The sequence below is a fragment of the Cavia porcellus genome, unplaced genomic scaffold, assembly GCF_034190915.1.
Source record: "Cavia porcellus strain 051 isolate PalLab524CR breed Dunkin Hartley unplaced genomic scaffold, mCavPor4.1 scaffold_29, whole genome shotgun sequence".
Lineage (NCBI taxonomy): Eukaryota > Metazoa > Chordata > Mammalia > Rodentia > Caviidae > Cavia > Cavia porcellus.
In genome coordinates, this window is record NW_026947512.1 from 17,155,235 (window position 1) to 17,170,252 (window position 15,018).

Sequence of the window (15,018 nt, forward strand, 5' to 3'; positions counted from 1 at the left end):
GCAAGATGTGTGTGTGTGTGTGTGTGTATGCACCAGGTTTACCCTGACACCCCCACTTCCTTGGCTTTATAAGAGGGGACTGTTGTGGGGGATATCATAGCCAGCTTCTTTGACATTTGCTGTTAGGTGAGTCTCTGCATATTGACATGATTTTCAGAAGTTGGAAGTATCACGGGCCTCTATTTGTATGTTGTAAGCTCCTGTCATCTGGCCTTCGGTTAATCGTATGTGATTTGCTGTCCACTTACCAGCAAGAATGAGTGTGGTGTGCTACACCCATGCAGAGATTCTTAAAACAACAGAATTGGAAACAAGGGCACTTTTCAGATGGACTACTCATTTTGTATTATAATATCTTTTGAAGGCTTAACCATGTAAACATGTTACAAATAATATTTAATAAGTAGGTTTGGAAAGATGAATATTTTTCCTCTCTTAGTAGAGTGAGAAAATTATTTAAAGGTCATCTTTTTGATGGTACTGGGGATTCGACACAGTGCCTTTGCCCTGTACTATATTCCTTTTATGTTTTGAAAGAGTATCTCTCAGCAAGTTGCTAAATCACCCAGGCTTGGCTTGAACTTTCAGACCTCCTGCCTCAATCTCCCAGAGTGCTAGGATTACAGGCATCTGCCACTGCCCTCAGCTTGAAAGTCATAAACTTCAATAGCACCTCACATTTATTATACAAAAATCAAACAAAGTGCAAAAATCAAAGTGCAAAATCAAACAAAGTGCAAAGCTATAAATAGCTTTGGCAAACAATTGATGCAGCTCCTGCTTTTCCAATGAAAACTGTAAGGTCAGAAGTTAACAGAATTACTAAATAATACAAGTTGGACTGTAGGGCGCCGCTGAAGCTGGAAACTGATCACACGTGCAGGGGTGAAGCAAGGTGGGTCTGAAAAGCAAGCTGCTCCTGTCCAAGGTTGTCAGGCAAAGGGTGTCATGTGACACCAACTTGCAAACACATATAGACGTGCTGGGATAGTTGGGCAGTTCCTTTCCTCCGTTAGGAGAGGGGGCTCCTCAGCTTTCTGTGTGTTGTCTCTTACCTTTATTTCTTCATCCCCTCGCCCTCCCCTGCCGACCCCAGGAATTTGAGAGCTGTGCTGGATGTGGCATATTGGCATCTGAGCAGGGACCAGGGTAGGAAGACATAGTGGAAGAGGCAGCATTCTCCTTATGTGTGCAAAAGGGGGAGAAGTGCATTGATAGCATCAGTGTTAATCACAGAGTTGTACTGATACTGATATCAACCATGTAAAATTCGGGCAAGAGAAAAACGGCTCCTTAGGGCCAAAGAGGAAAATAAGCCCATTTACAGCCAAAGGAGATAAAGAAGAAAACAAAAACCAACAAACAGCAACAACAACAACAAAAATAGGCTTATGAGAAACCAAAGGGAGAGAGGTGCACTGATTTTATCAGACGTTAGACATGTGGCAGACAGTCTCACGAGCCACACCTGTATAGGGACTGTTTGCTGTATTCTTGTTTACTTTACTTTTGTAGATTTGCATTAGACAGTGTCTTAATGGTCATATGCCTGTTGAAATGACCGCGGAGCTCTATTTTAAAAACAGAGCAGAAATAAGATGGAGAAATAACGGGGGCGCTAAGGCGCGGCCCTGGTCAGTCTGGGGGTCCGATTTAATGTGGCGGAGTTTTAACTGGTGTTTGCATGTCACTGCCGGCTAGGATGCATGGCAGAGGGAAAGGTCCAGCAGGCCTTGCCTCCTGCAAGCTGCAGCAGGAGCTCCACAGGGCCTTTAAACTGCTGGTCTGCCTGTGCTGCCGGGACTGCCGCAGTTTTTCGTGGGGGAAAAAAAACGGAGCGGGGGCAGTCATAGCTGAGGGATAGCGGGGACACCAGAGATGCAGCCCAACCAGACCTGGAGAGTACAAATGGGAGCCTCAGGCACCTGAATACAGAATACAGGGTTTTTTTCCTACACTAAACACTGATAATATGATACTAGTTACATTTGTTTTCTTTTGTCGGTGGACTTTTCTTGCATTGTTTTTCTATCTTCCACAATTTTAAATTGAAATTCAAGTTGATGTCTAGAGCAGCCCTGATACTGGCTGGTATCAAGAGAAATGTGAAGGAGCACATCAAAGCAGCTGTTAAAACACAGACACACACAGCAGCCAGCAATGATTCTATGAAACTGTTAACATATATCTGTTCTGATATTTTCTAGAAATTAGCATGGTCCTTAATATAACAATTCTCATTCTAGAAAGATGTGGGATGACTGGAGAATACGGGGTCACTTATTTTTAAAGTGTCAACTATGATTAATTTGACAAAATCTTTAAAAAACTGACACAAAATTGTACATACTTATGAGGTACTGTATGATGTTACATGTATATGTACATTGTGCAATATTCAAATATACATTTAAATATATCTATCTCCTCTAATGTTCATCATTTCTTGTAGTAAAAACTTTGAAAATCTTTTCTTTTTAAAAAATATGTAATAATCATTATCTATGGTTCCCCACTGTCAGTAAGACGCTAGGACTTATCTCTTCTAGTACCTATTGACTGGTAAATTCTAACACATTGTGCTTTTTAGTAAATCTAGCATATTCTCAATTCATACAAAATAAACTTTTTATAATAAGAATTATTCTTTTATTTGAATTTTTCTTTTTTTATACACTCGACCACTTGAATTTTTCATTTTTTATACCTTGACCACTCTTTTTTTTGGTACTGGGGATCGAACTCATGACTTTGCGCCTGTCTGGCACTTACACTGCTGAGCCAAATCCCCAACCTTGCCCATGCTTTCTCATAACTATTTAATGCATTTTCAGGAAATTCGCTTTCGTTTCCTAGAGAAAGTAACAACTGATACATATTTTACTCTATGAAATAAAGGAATTATTTCAGATAAGTGTGTGTGTATGTGCGTGCAAAGGAACAGATATATGAAAAAGATTAACAGAAACTGAGCTAAAAGAATGAATGTTTATCACTAAGCAGTATATGTGGCTAATTTACTTTTCATATCTTTCTGCATTTTCCAAGTTCTATTTAATCAGCCCATTTCATATTATGAACATTTTAAAACAAGAAGTGAAAATGACAGAATAGTAAGCAGAACTCGTAGGCAACAGTTTCTTCCTGTAAGTAAGTAAACAAAGCTATGTTTTACATTCAAAGTGCAGTTTTATCTCCTGACTATATGGCAAGAGGTTAGGGAGGGCTCGTGACAGGCTGAGGAGCGCAGCTCTGGGAAAGCTTCTGCATTTTCAGGGGGTTGAGCTTCATCTCTGTGAAATCACTTCAAAGACTTCAGGAATCTCAGATCTGATTGTGTTGAAATTGAGTCGACTGCACTCCATGGAATCTGAGGTGTTTTCCAGAAGCTTTCTAGTATTCCATTAAAGAGGCCCACTGAAATAACAGGATATCTTTATTTAGATGACAGCACGTGAACTACCAAGAATACTTGTGGCGATAATCACAAGGCTGGCATTACATAGAAACTGCAGATTCACTGGATGTGCTCACTGCCCTCTAGTGGCTGCTGGGCAGGGCACGAGAAGAATGGGGAAAACACACTGAGTAGATAAGAGCAGATAAAAACCAGATCAATAAGTAATGAGACCTTTCCCTGTTCTCCTTTGCAAAAAGCTTGCTCTCAAAGTTGAAGAGCAAAATGAAACTCTCACTGGAGAGCATATACCAGTCATTTGAAATGTGTAAAGATCCAGTTAAGTCCCTTTTGAAAACTGGTGGTGTTGGGGTAGAAACAACAGCTGGCAGCCTTGAAAGACGTCAGCTTCAGAAAGCACGTCCCTTTCCTCTTATTACAGCCAAGAATATCTAAGTGCTTCTCCGGCTGTGTGGAAGCCTCTCCTCTTCAGCCAGGAATGTTATTTCCTACCTGTGGACAGACCCCTTGAGGCCCATCTGGGCACCTGACCCAGGTATCACTGCCCCTTGATTTTTCCTTATTCTCTTTCTGTCTCACAAGACTTCCTAGCATCACCGGCTACCTGCATCTCATCTACAAGTTCTCATGTATCCTTCAGCACATGAGTCCTTCAGCTGTCCAAAGACAGCTGAGTCTTTGGCACCTGCCCCTTTCCCTGTGTTACCCTCTCTGTCCCAGGACCTGGTCAGGTCTTCAGTTGGGTTCAGATTCCAATTTACTCCTTGTGTACCACATGTTGCCACAAATGACTTTGCTCCTGTTAATTGGTCAAAATTCCAGTGTGAAAAGGGAATGTGAGACAGTTGTTAAGGACCCTGCCTTTCTGCTAAAAGATAACCAACAGTCAACAGGCCAAGCTGTAGGTGGTTGTGAAGGCGTTTACAAAAGTTGAGGAGAAATGAAAGTCTTATAAATTTAATGCTCAAGTATTTATAGATCACTTCCTACTTAATTCACTGTATACTTAAAGTTTCAGGAAATTAAAAATGAAAGCCTTTACTCACAAGAAGTTAATAATTTGGTATGGAAAAGAAAATAAAAGCATAATATATAATACAGTATATGTGGCTGATAAATGAGTAAATGGACAACCATATGAATGCAATAGTTAAAAGGGAAAAAAGACTTGAATGTCAAATATTATGGGATGTGTTTTGATATAGTTTTAGGAATAGGAGAGGTAATTGTCATTGGTGAAAAGACACAGGATTCTTCTGCACAATCAATTTAATCTCAAAGTATAACCCTGCAAATGTAAAATAATGTGTAAAGAATCCTGAAATTATTTACTACTACTGGGTGCAATCCATTAGAGTCATTTACATTTATATTTTTGTGTATTCCCTGTTTTCAATCATGAGCACCTAGTTCTGAAAAGAAAAGTTTACTTTTTGAATGCGCAGGCAGGAAATGGTGCTGAGAGTTTCACAGAGAGACATCATGCTGGATGAGGGTGACGTAGGGGGCCTGGGAGGGAATCCTGAGTCTGGCTGATGGACATTAGACAAGAAGGGATACATGATTCTAAATAACATAGTCAGGGAATTAAAAACAAAACATTTAAAAATGGCCACCACTGTTACGATCTTTTTGTCTGTTTATAATTGGTGACAAGCACAATTGGCCTGGAATCAATTTTGTGCAATTTTTCCACCCTATGTTCTTGTTATGAAAATGAACCTTGAAGGCATAATTTAAAGCGTTCACCAAAGCACAATGCTCTGGGTCTTTATCTCAGAATCTCTAGCATTATAAGCCATGTGCTCCCTTACATGTGTATTTGTATAAATATAGAAAAATAATGTTTGCCTTCAAAATATTGGAGTAACACTGGGAAAATGTACAGTTGTAGGATAGCATACTTCTTTCATCTTATGACTTTTTTACCCTCTTGGTATACTGACTGTATATGCCAAGGCATGTGAAAACCCATTTATAGTAAGAAAAGTGTCATTTAAGCTTCAAAAACTAAAATATCCATTCTGACTCTTTAAAAAGCAAAGCACATTTCATTTGCTTTCACAATTAGTAAGGAAAAACAGACTATAAGACAGAAGCAGAGTACCTAGGAAGCCAGATAATAAACAGAGAGCACTAGAAATTAATTTCTAGTACAGGAGAACAAAGGACGAAGTTGTAGATTTTTGCTTAGAAAAGTTTGAGTTGTCTGTACTTCTATCTTGGTTAGCTAAGAATATGTCTCTTCTGTTATCTTCCCTTTCGGGGCCCCTTCCCCTGTCCTTTGTTGAGTTTAGGGTTTGTGACATGTACAGATATAAAATGCCAGGTTTAGACTAATATGCATAAATGTGAGGAGATAGGACAGGAAGTTTATGAATGAATGTGGTGCTTTTGCTTCTGTAGAAGTAGGCTTACTAAGGCATATACACTGTTATTCTCCCACAAGGAGAATATTGTAGGATTCCTGGGCACAGCCAGAGTAAGCAAGGGCCAAGTGCTATGCATGATACAGAAAAATGGAGCTTTGAATCTGTAAGAGGACCAAGGAGGTCCATTTGAAAGGAGGTCCCCTGCAGCACACAGCAAAGACCAAATGGCAGGAGTACCCGATGAAAGAGTCTGACAAGGGATGGCAAGCTGAGGCAGGAGGAAGCAGTGAGAAAGTCCTCCTGTGTGATACAGCTCAGGGTGGGCCAACTCGTCCACTAGCGGGCCCGTGAGTACATGCTGGCACTTTGGGATCCACGTGGGCTCTGCTCGGTCCTGCTACAGTAGTGGCAAGCAGCACAGACTGTAGGGAAACGAAGGTGTGTGGCTGTACAGTGAAGCTTGAGGCCAGGTGGCCTCTTCTGGGTTTGCGCATAGACAGCAGCCTTCAGGTTCCTGATACAGATAGTTACTGTCTGCTTTGTGATTTGTAGTATTTCATTTTATGTCATGTGCCATTCTAACTTGCAGTCCTATTTTGTCTTTTACCCCATTTATTACACAGCGGCTCATGGTGGCTGCATCTAGGAGGTGGCACAATGGATTGGGGTTGGGAGGGTACCCTAGTGAACAACGGAGAGATGACAGAATCCTAGGAGGCTCCTGAGGCAGAATCCTAGGAGGCTCCTGAGGCAGAATCCTAGGAGGCTCCTGAGGCAGAGAATTCAGTGAAAGTCAGAACTTAAGGAAAAAGTCAAGTAAAACCTCAGTTTACACATTAATGGAACCCGGAGACTTGGAGATGCAGCTAGGCAGCACATGCTGGGGTCCTCAAGAGAAAGAAGCATGTACATCTTTGCTGTACATATTATAGAATGTGTCACAAAACACATGAAGTTTTGAAAACACAGTGCCTGACCCTAGGGCTGCCAGAGCCCTCATGCCAAACCATGGGAAATGGAAATGGATATGGAAATACTTCAGAAAGAAACAAACAATATAGCTGATATGCAAGTGCATTCCCACTCATTAAGTAGTTTCTACCTTCTTTGCCATCAGTGGGCTTCTTAGCATATCATCCTACTCAAATTCTGTTTCCACCAATAACATCTATGCTGTTGCACCATTTTGAAATCAATGTACACACAAGGACCTGCTTTTTTCCTGCTTTGTTAGCTGAGTTTGAGGATGAACACACTCGTTTTCTTCTGCACACAAACAGACATTGACTTCTTTAGAATTTTCATCTCTATCATTGCTAATGGGCAGAGAAGAAAAAAATCAGAAAACTAGCTTAGTCATATGTTTCAGCTCTAAAGGAATTTATAAATTTCATTTTGAGTTTTTTAAGGTATACTATACTTTGACTCAAATTTCCAGTATCTTTATAAGATGTCTAAAAGAAAAAAAAACCCAAATCTCATCATTTAATACTAACTGAAAATTTGAGCTGGAGATAGTTCTTTAAAACTTGAACTTGGACTCAGAGATAATTCTAAAGTCATCTTGCAATTGTGTCAGAAGATTCTGAGTTGTTTATACATGGGTTCTCATGCCTTAAAACCAAATATTTTGTTATTTCTAAAATAATTTGATTAATAAATTGGATTTACCAGGAGATTTTGACAAACTTCACAACACCAATGGCTTCTGGCACTGTGACCTCACAAAGCTTCCTTTTTTTCCAGTAGAGGAGGTGCATGTTTTGTGTTCTAGTGACAGCCACAGTTAGAGACAGCAGCAGCTGTCAGGGTGGTATACCCTCTCCCCTTGGGCTTCACACCCAAGCATTCAACCAAACATAGAGCAAAAGTATTTGAAAAACATGACAATGTGCTGGACGCACGTGGACATTTTTCTTGTCACTAGTACCTAAGCAATACAGTACCATTTACAGTCTTGTTGGTATTATGAGTAATCTAGAGATGATTTATGATATACGGGAAGTTGTAATAGTACCCAGAGGGGCCCACAACCCACAGATCACCTTGTGGATACTAGGGTTGATGTCTATAAGAACTCGGAGTAAAAGGAAATATTTAATCACTTTTTGAATAACAATAATAACAATAATGTATAAAAAATTTGCAGTATAGACTATGAAACAGGAAAGAACAAATTGAATGAACAAATAAATCAAGACATTTCAAGCTCATTGAGAAGCTTCTAACTTATTTGGCATCAGTGGCCTTGCTAGTGCAGTAGGCTATTCGGTTGATTCTGTTTCCAGTATTTGAGGTTGTTGCCAATATTTGAATTTAGAATATGTTCTGGTACCTGCTGTCTTCCCAACTTCTTAGCCGAGCTTGAGGACGAACGTAGTCACCTTCTTGGGGACATAAACGGATATTCACTTCTTTAGATTTTTCACCTTTATTGTTGCTAATTGGCAGAAAAGGACAAAACAGGAAAACTTAGTCATATAAGTTTCAGTTCCAAAACAATCTATTTCTTTTTGAGATTCAAGTTACAATTTGACTCTTTGTATATCTTTGATATCTTTGTAAGATGTCTAAAAGAAAAAAATATACCCAAATCTCATCTTTCAACGCTAATAGAAAAATTGGACTCAAGAGATAATTCTAAAGTCATCTTGCATATTGTGTCAGAAGACTCTGAGTTGCTTATAAATGGGTATTTGTGCCTTAAAACCAAAATTTTGTTATTTTTGAAATAATTTGATTAGTAAATGGGGTTTAGCAGGAGATTTTAACAAACTTCACAACACAAATGGCTTTTGGCACCGCAACCTCACACAAGGCTTCTTTTTCCTCCCTTAGAGGGGTGAGTGTTCTGTTTTGTGTTCTAGTAACAGCCAGGGATAGAGATAGCAGCAGCTGTGGGTGGTGAGGCCGTCCTGCCACCCTCTGGGCTCCACACCAAGCACTAAACCAAACACAGAGCAAAAGTATTTGAAAAACATTAAAACTGCACTGGATATGTTATGTTTTGATCTGCGCTGTTTCGCTGTTATGCCCTCTTTTATCTCAATCTCCACTCCGTTATTTACTTTTTTATTTTTATCCGTTTAATTAAAGGAAAAAAAATAGCAGGATATATTATAGTAACCCACTTTGACTTTCTATTATCTCGATTTGAAGCCCTGTATTACTCTCACCATCTTGTTTTTGACTGATGTTCCCCTATTCTGTTTTGCTGGATAGTATCAAGTTCAAAAGTTTAGGCATCAGCTGTGAAGATAATGAGATTCATTATAACGCCCATTCTCGTTGACTTTTATCTACTTTTGAAGAACTACAATGTCTCCAATGTTTTGGTTTTGTCGGTTTTGTTCTTTACTGTTTTGTTCAATTGTATTATAACTAATGAAATAGGCAATTCTATTAGAGATAGTGGGAGGCCTTATGGTAACCATTGTTGACCTCCTTGTATTATGTTTTTACATTATCTATTATGTCCACCCTTTTGACTTGACCGATTCTGTTCTGTTATGTCACATTTGGTTTTACTCTCTTCCAAAAAAGCAATAAGAACCGTGGGAGCAATGAAACCCAAAATGTGTAATAGTCATTGTACAAAAGAGAGGAAAAGAAAGTGCTCTAAACTATATAACTGCATGTATATTTAAGGGTATAAGATAGAAAATGATATCACAGAGTTTTATTGGATCATTGAACAGAACTGTTTGCAGTATCATTGTTGGAATGTCCACTCTACAAGCTTTAATTTTGTGACTTGAACAATTATTTCTAAGATGGCAATATGTAATCCATTAACTAGTGATTTCCTACTGTGCATTTTTTTTCTGTAAATCTGTATAACTTGTACCCTTTCACTGTTTTTTTTTTCTTTTCTCCTTAAATAAAATTAAAAAAAAAAGAAAAAAAAACTGCACTGGATACATGGAGACTTTTTTTGTCGCTAGTACCTAAACAATGCGGCTATTTACATTGCCTTATGGGTATTATAATCTAGAGATAATTTATGGTTTGTGGTAGGTTGTACATATTATCGAGAGGGGTCCTATAACCAAACACCTCTGGATACTGAGGACTGGTTGTCTATAAGAATTGAAAGTAAAGGGATTATTTAATTGCTTTTTAATATCAATAAAAATAATCATGTGTAAATAAAATCTGACATTTTTCTGATATCCCTCACAAGGGAAACACTGTGTTAAGTAAGGTAGGGGCTATTATTTCCATTTCACAGGCCAGATATGATGTCAGGAAGGATAAATGTCCTGCTCAGGATTTCATAGCTAATAAGCGACTGGGAACTCAGGCTTCTGTTAATCTGAGCCCATGATCACCTGCGATGTGATAGTACCTCTGTGGGGCTACTTAGTAAGCACTTAATGTTCTATAAATAAAAGATAAATAATAAATACTGGCATCTGTAGGCTGTGTGTATGCGCTGGTGTTAGGATTTACGAATGGATGCACAGGGAAGTTACTGGCTTCACCATCTACTGCTATTTTTTATCACTCAGTTCCTCTTCACTATTACATGATGACCTAGAGACACACCAACACTTGAGACCAGAAGAAGAGTGTGGGTCAGGAGCCAGAGTTTATCCAGGATGAAGGACCATGGACCAGAAGAGCAGAGGGTTGGTGATTCAGTGGTAGGATGAACAATGCTAGAAAGTGCTCTTGAGTCACAGTGACACCCAGGAGTGTCAGAAAGCAACTTTAGTGACAACACACTGAATGCATAGCTCCCTGGTTGCTGACTGGCAGTGAATATAAATGAACATGAGAGAATGCCTGGATGACCTGAGGATTTTTGTTACTCGGACATCCCTGTACCAAGGAGGACTTTAAAGTTGTATCTCACTGTGAATGAGAAAGCTGTTTTGTAAAGACAGGAAAAGGTCAGATTCAATGACAGACAAGGATAAACATGATCCAAACAGAGAAAAGTATGTTATTACTCAGTGATCAGAACATGACAGTAAGAGTACAGAGTGTGATTGGTCACAGTCTTGCTTATGAACATCAAGCTAGTGAGGCAAAATCACAGGAAGAACTTGCAAGTCTATGTGAATGGACAGGAAAATGGGTTGCACTGGACTTCCACGTGGGGAGATGCCCTTGAAGAGCAGTTTCATTTTCTTACAGGTCAGAAACTCAAAATAGAGTAAAAAAGGACTGATTGTATACCATTGCCTGAAAGGATACTAGTTCAATATTCCAGAAGAGCTAAAATAAATTCAGCAAAATGTAGGAAGAAAGGGAAGAATATTGAAAGAGAAAATAAACATTTCAGGTTTGTACCATACACCATCCTGGTTACTAAATTTCAGTGACACAGAATTGAATTTAAAAATGGGAAACTAATATTATCAAAAGAATAGCATGTATGAGTTCACAATTTTGAGAATTTATTTAAAGTCCTGCTTCCTAATGATTTCTTTCTGGTATTATTTTAAGCATGCCACTGTATAGCTCTGCATCTCAGTCTTCTATGTTTTAAGCTAACAATATCATCACACTTACGTGCCTTGTAGAGTTGCTTTGAAAGCCAGGGAAGATAATAAATGGTACAGAATTTTGTAAAAGATAATGTTAACTTTACTACTCCTATTATGAATCTGGACTTCTGTGGAAGTAGACAAACCCAGGTGGCCCTGCTTACATGAACTGCTAGTCCAGGGAGGTGAAGTGCTGAGTGGGAATTAGAGCAGGATGGCAGTAGATGAGTTGATCAAGTATGGGAAAGTCCAAGGTTGTGGGGAGCAAAGCAGAAAATACATAGAGTACTTAGATATTTGGAATGAGAGAAATCTGAGGATTAAAAAGGCAAGTGAAATCAGTAATGGCACACAAAAGAATTTGTTTATCAAATTCAGTGTGGTATAATGGACTGAATGCACCTCCCCACCTCAGTTTATATATTGAAATCCTAACCCCCAATGTCATGGTATTAAAAAGCGGGGCCTTAGCAAAGCAATTAGAACATGAGGGTGGAGCCCTCATGATTAAGATTAGTGCCCTAATGAAAGAGACCTCAGAAAGCTTCAGCATCCCTTTCTGCCATATAGGGGTACAGCAAACAGTCTTCCATCTGTTAACCAGGAGTGGGTCCTCACTAGACATTGAATTTGCAGATATCTCAATCTTTGTTCAGCATTTAGAACTGTGAGAAATAAACACTTGTTGTTCAAAGCACCTGTCCATTGGATTTTTGTGATGGTCACTTATACAGACTGAGATAGTATATTAAACAGTGAGGATCCTTGAAGCCTGGGCTAAGTTGTGGACAAATTAAAATGCACTGTTTCACTTGGTAGAGTGATAGCAGGAGGCTTCCTCCCAGGGTACCACTCTAAGTGATGCTGGGCATACGCATTCACACACTTGTGTAGTGAAAATGTATTAAACGCCTCTTCAGTTGGGAAGAGTTCAGGTTAAGTATCCACTGATGTAGGCAAGACAAAAATTCTTAACGTCAAAGGGCTTACATTTTAGTGAAAGGAGAGAGACAATTATAATAAAGTCGATAAGGCTATAATAAGATAGTTAAGGTAGGAGTGTTTCAGAGAAGGTAGGACTGTTACTGTGTATTCCTTCTGCTTCTGTGTTATTTTAGTTTCTTAACAGATCTTCAGCCTAAACAGATAGACCCAGCCTGGCCTGCTACCACTCCACAGAGCAGGCCATCTTTTTCTACACTGTTCTGATGGTCATTTTACCTCTCAAAGAAGCTGTTCTTCTGGTTGGTGACCATGAAGGTCTTCTCCACCATGTTGCACATGCGACTAGCTCTTCCTTTACAGTAAGAACCTCTCTACCTGTGTCTTCCTGTGAGCCAAGTGCGAGCTCCAGGTAAGAAGAGCACCCTAGCAGTGGCTGCAACCCTAAACAGGACTAATGCCTGGTCAGCCTAACCACCTCCAGGGGAAGTTAAAACCCCTGCTCCCAATTTCCTGGTTTTAGTTTTTTAGTATTTCTAACATGGTAATAAATAGCGTGCTGTGACCGCTGTGTACTATCGCAGGGGTACAACAAACAGACACATAAAGTTTAGAAAACGTGCTGAAAACTTCATAGGTTGCAGGTAGAATAGGTTTTACTGTGAGTCACTGACTTTTGTGGCTAAAAGAACCAGCACTGTTTTCTCTGGTTGCCCCTGGTCAGGGGAGGATTAGCTATGTCATGGACATTACATTTCTTTTAAAGGAAGCAGGAAGAATTCCTGTACTGGAATGGAACTCAGGGGCTTCAACATGCTAGGCAAGTGCTCTGCCTCTGAGCTACATCTCCAGTCCAGAAGACAGGTTTTTTTTTGTTTCTGTTTTTTTTTGGTCTTTTTCCTTTTTATCGGTACCAGGGATCGAACTCATGACTGCCTGCTTGCAAGGCAGGTGCTTATGCCGCTGAGCTAAATCCTCAGCCCCTAGAAGACAGGTTTTAAGAGATGGGCAACAAAGAGACAATATGTGTCCTGAGGTTGTTTAGGTTAAAGGAGACAATCATTTCCAAGGAAATGTATGAAATGGTTATTGAGTCTTGCTTATACTTAAGGATAATTGAAGAAATGATCATGGATGAAATAAACCAATAGCTGGACTTGAGAATCTGGGCCTCCAAGTGATTAGTGAGGATGTGGAATGAAGCATGTGGTCCATGATGACAGACTGTGTGCATGACAGTGTCTCATGAATTGCTATCACTAAATGCTGCCGCAGCTTCTCAGTGTGTGTAAGTAAACTCTGCGATGATCAAACTGAGAGATCATGGAATTACATATCTCTCAGAACACATCCCAATCATAAAGCCAAACATGATTGGTTATAAGCGAGGAGGTAAAGATCAATTATTTTCCCTGGGTAGTGTTAAGTACAGATAGGTTCAGAAACAGAAAAACAAAAGCCCCAAATTCTTTAATTCAGCCTTGAACTGGAAAAAAAATTAACTCAAAAACTTTAGTAGTACTTTAATGACAAATTTTAAAAAGTGGGTTGGCACAAATACTTCTGTTAATGTAAAGCATTAGGCTCTTTTTTGGGGGGGGGTAAGCAACAAGGGCAAAGACTATTTTTGTTTTGAATCACAAACCATACAGAATGTGAGGAAAGACAGAGATTTAACTTAAATCTAAATCTCTACTGATCCTTTGTTTTGTTAAGTAGGTTGTTTAGGGCTTCCCATGAAGCAAGCCCTGCTATGCTGATCGCTGATCACTGATCACTGATCAGTAAGAGCCTCAGCTAGAGGAGAAACCTTGGCTTCCCGTGAGCCAGCCAGTGTGCAGGTCAAAAATTCAGAAGAGCATTCTTCCTCCACCCCAACTCAGAGGACTCAGGTGAGATGATAGCAACTGAGGGGAAGGGAATATAGCTCAATGGTTGTATAGTTTGGTCGACTCTGCAGACCTGGGGCATCTCCCTGGAGGATGGCAATGTGCACTGTGTCATCTGGTGGGGGGTTTCCTCCTGTCTTGTTTTTGAAATCCAATGTTTTGCTCCATTTTACTGGTTTGTTTTATCCCTGCATCTAGTAACCTGAGCAACGTTTTTTTTGCACTGGAGATCAGATTTTATAACATCGCACTTGCCAAGCAGGCACTTATGCTGAGCTAAATCCCTAGCTTGAGCAACCATTTTGAAGATAAAAATGTCAAGTATTGTTCTGTTTTGTGTTGTTCTGATTTATTGTTTTGTTTTATTCAATGTTATGTTTTGATTGGTTTTATTGTTTTGTTTGATTTTGCTATGTCTGATGGTATGGATAACTACGATGAAGATAGCACCATATATTATGGTAGCCATTGCTGTTTTCTTGATATTCTGTTTTGAAGTTCCGTCCACTTTCACTGCTTTGTTTTGATTGGCTTTATTCTGTTTTGTTTTGCTGGGTTCTATTCTCTTTAAAATAAAGTAAATTTTAAAAATGATTATTAACTAGGTTGTTTACAAGAAAGTCTATCATGACAATCTTTTAAAAAAAACTTATTAGCATCTTTGTGAATACTAAACTTTAATTTTGGTAAAGACAGCTGTGGTAAAATGCATTATTTAAAATGTTCACTATAGAAAATTGTTTACTTAAAAGATACCCAAAGCCTCATTGGCTCCTTTAAAAAGACTTCTGCCTGTTATGTCTTTTCTCCATTCCTTCTATACAGTAGCTATAAGAATGTTCTTATTATCACATGCACTTCCTCCAGTGTAAATATTTCTCTATTTTATGCATCAAGGGTCT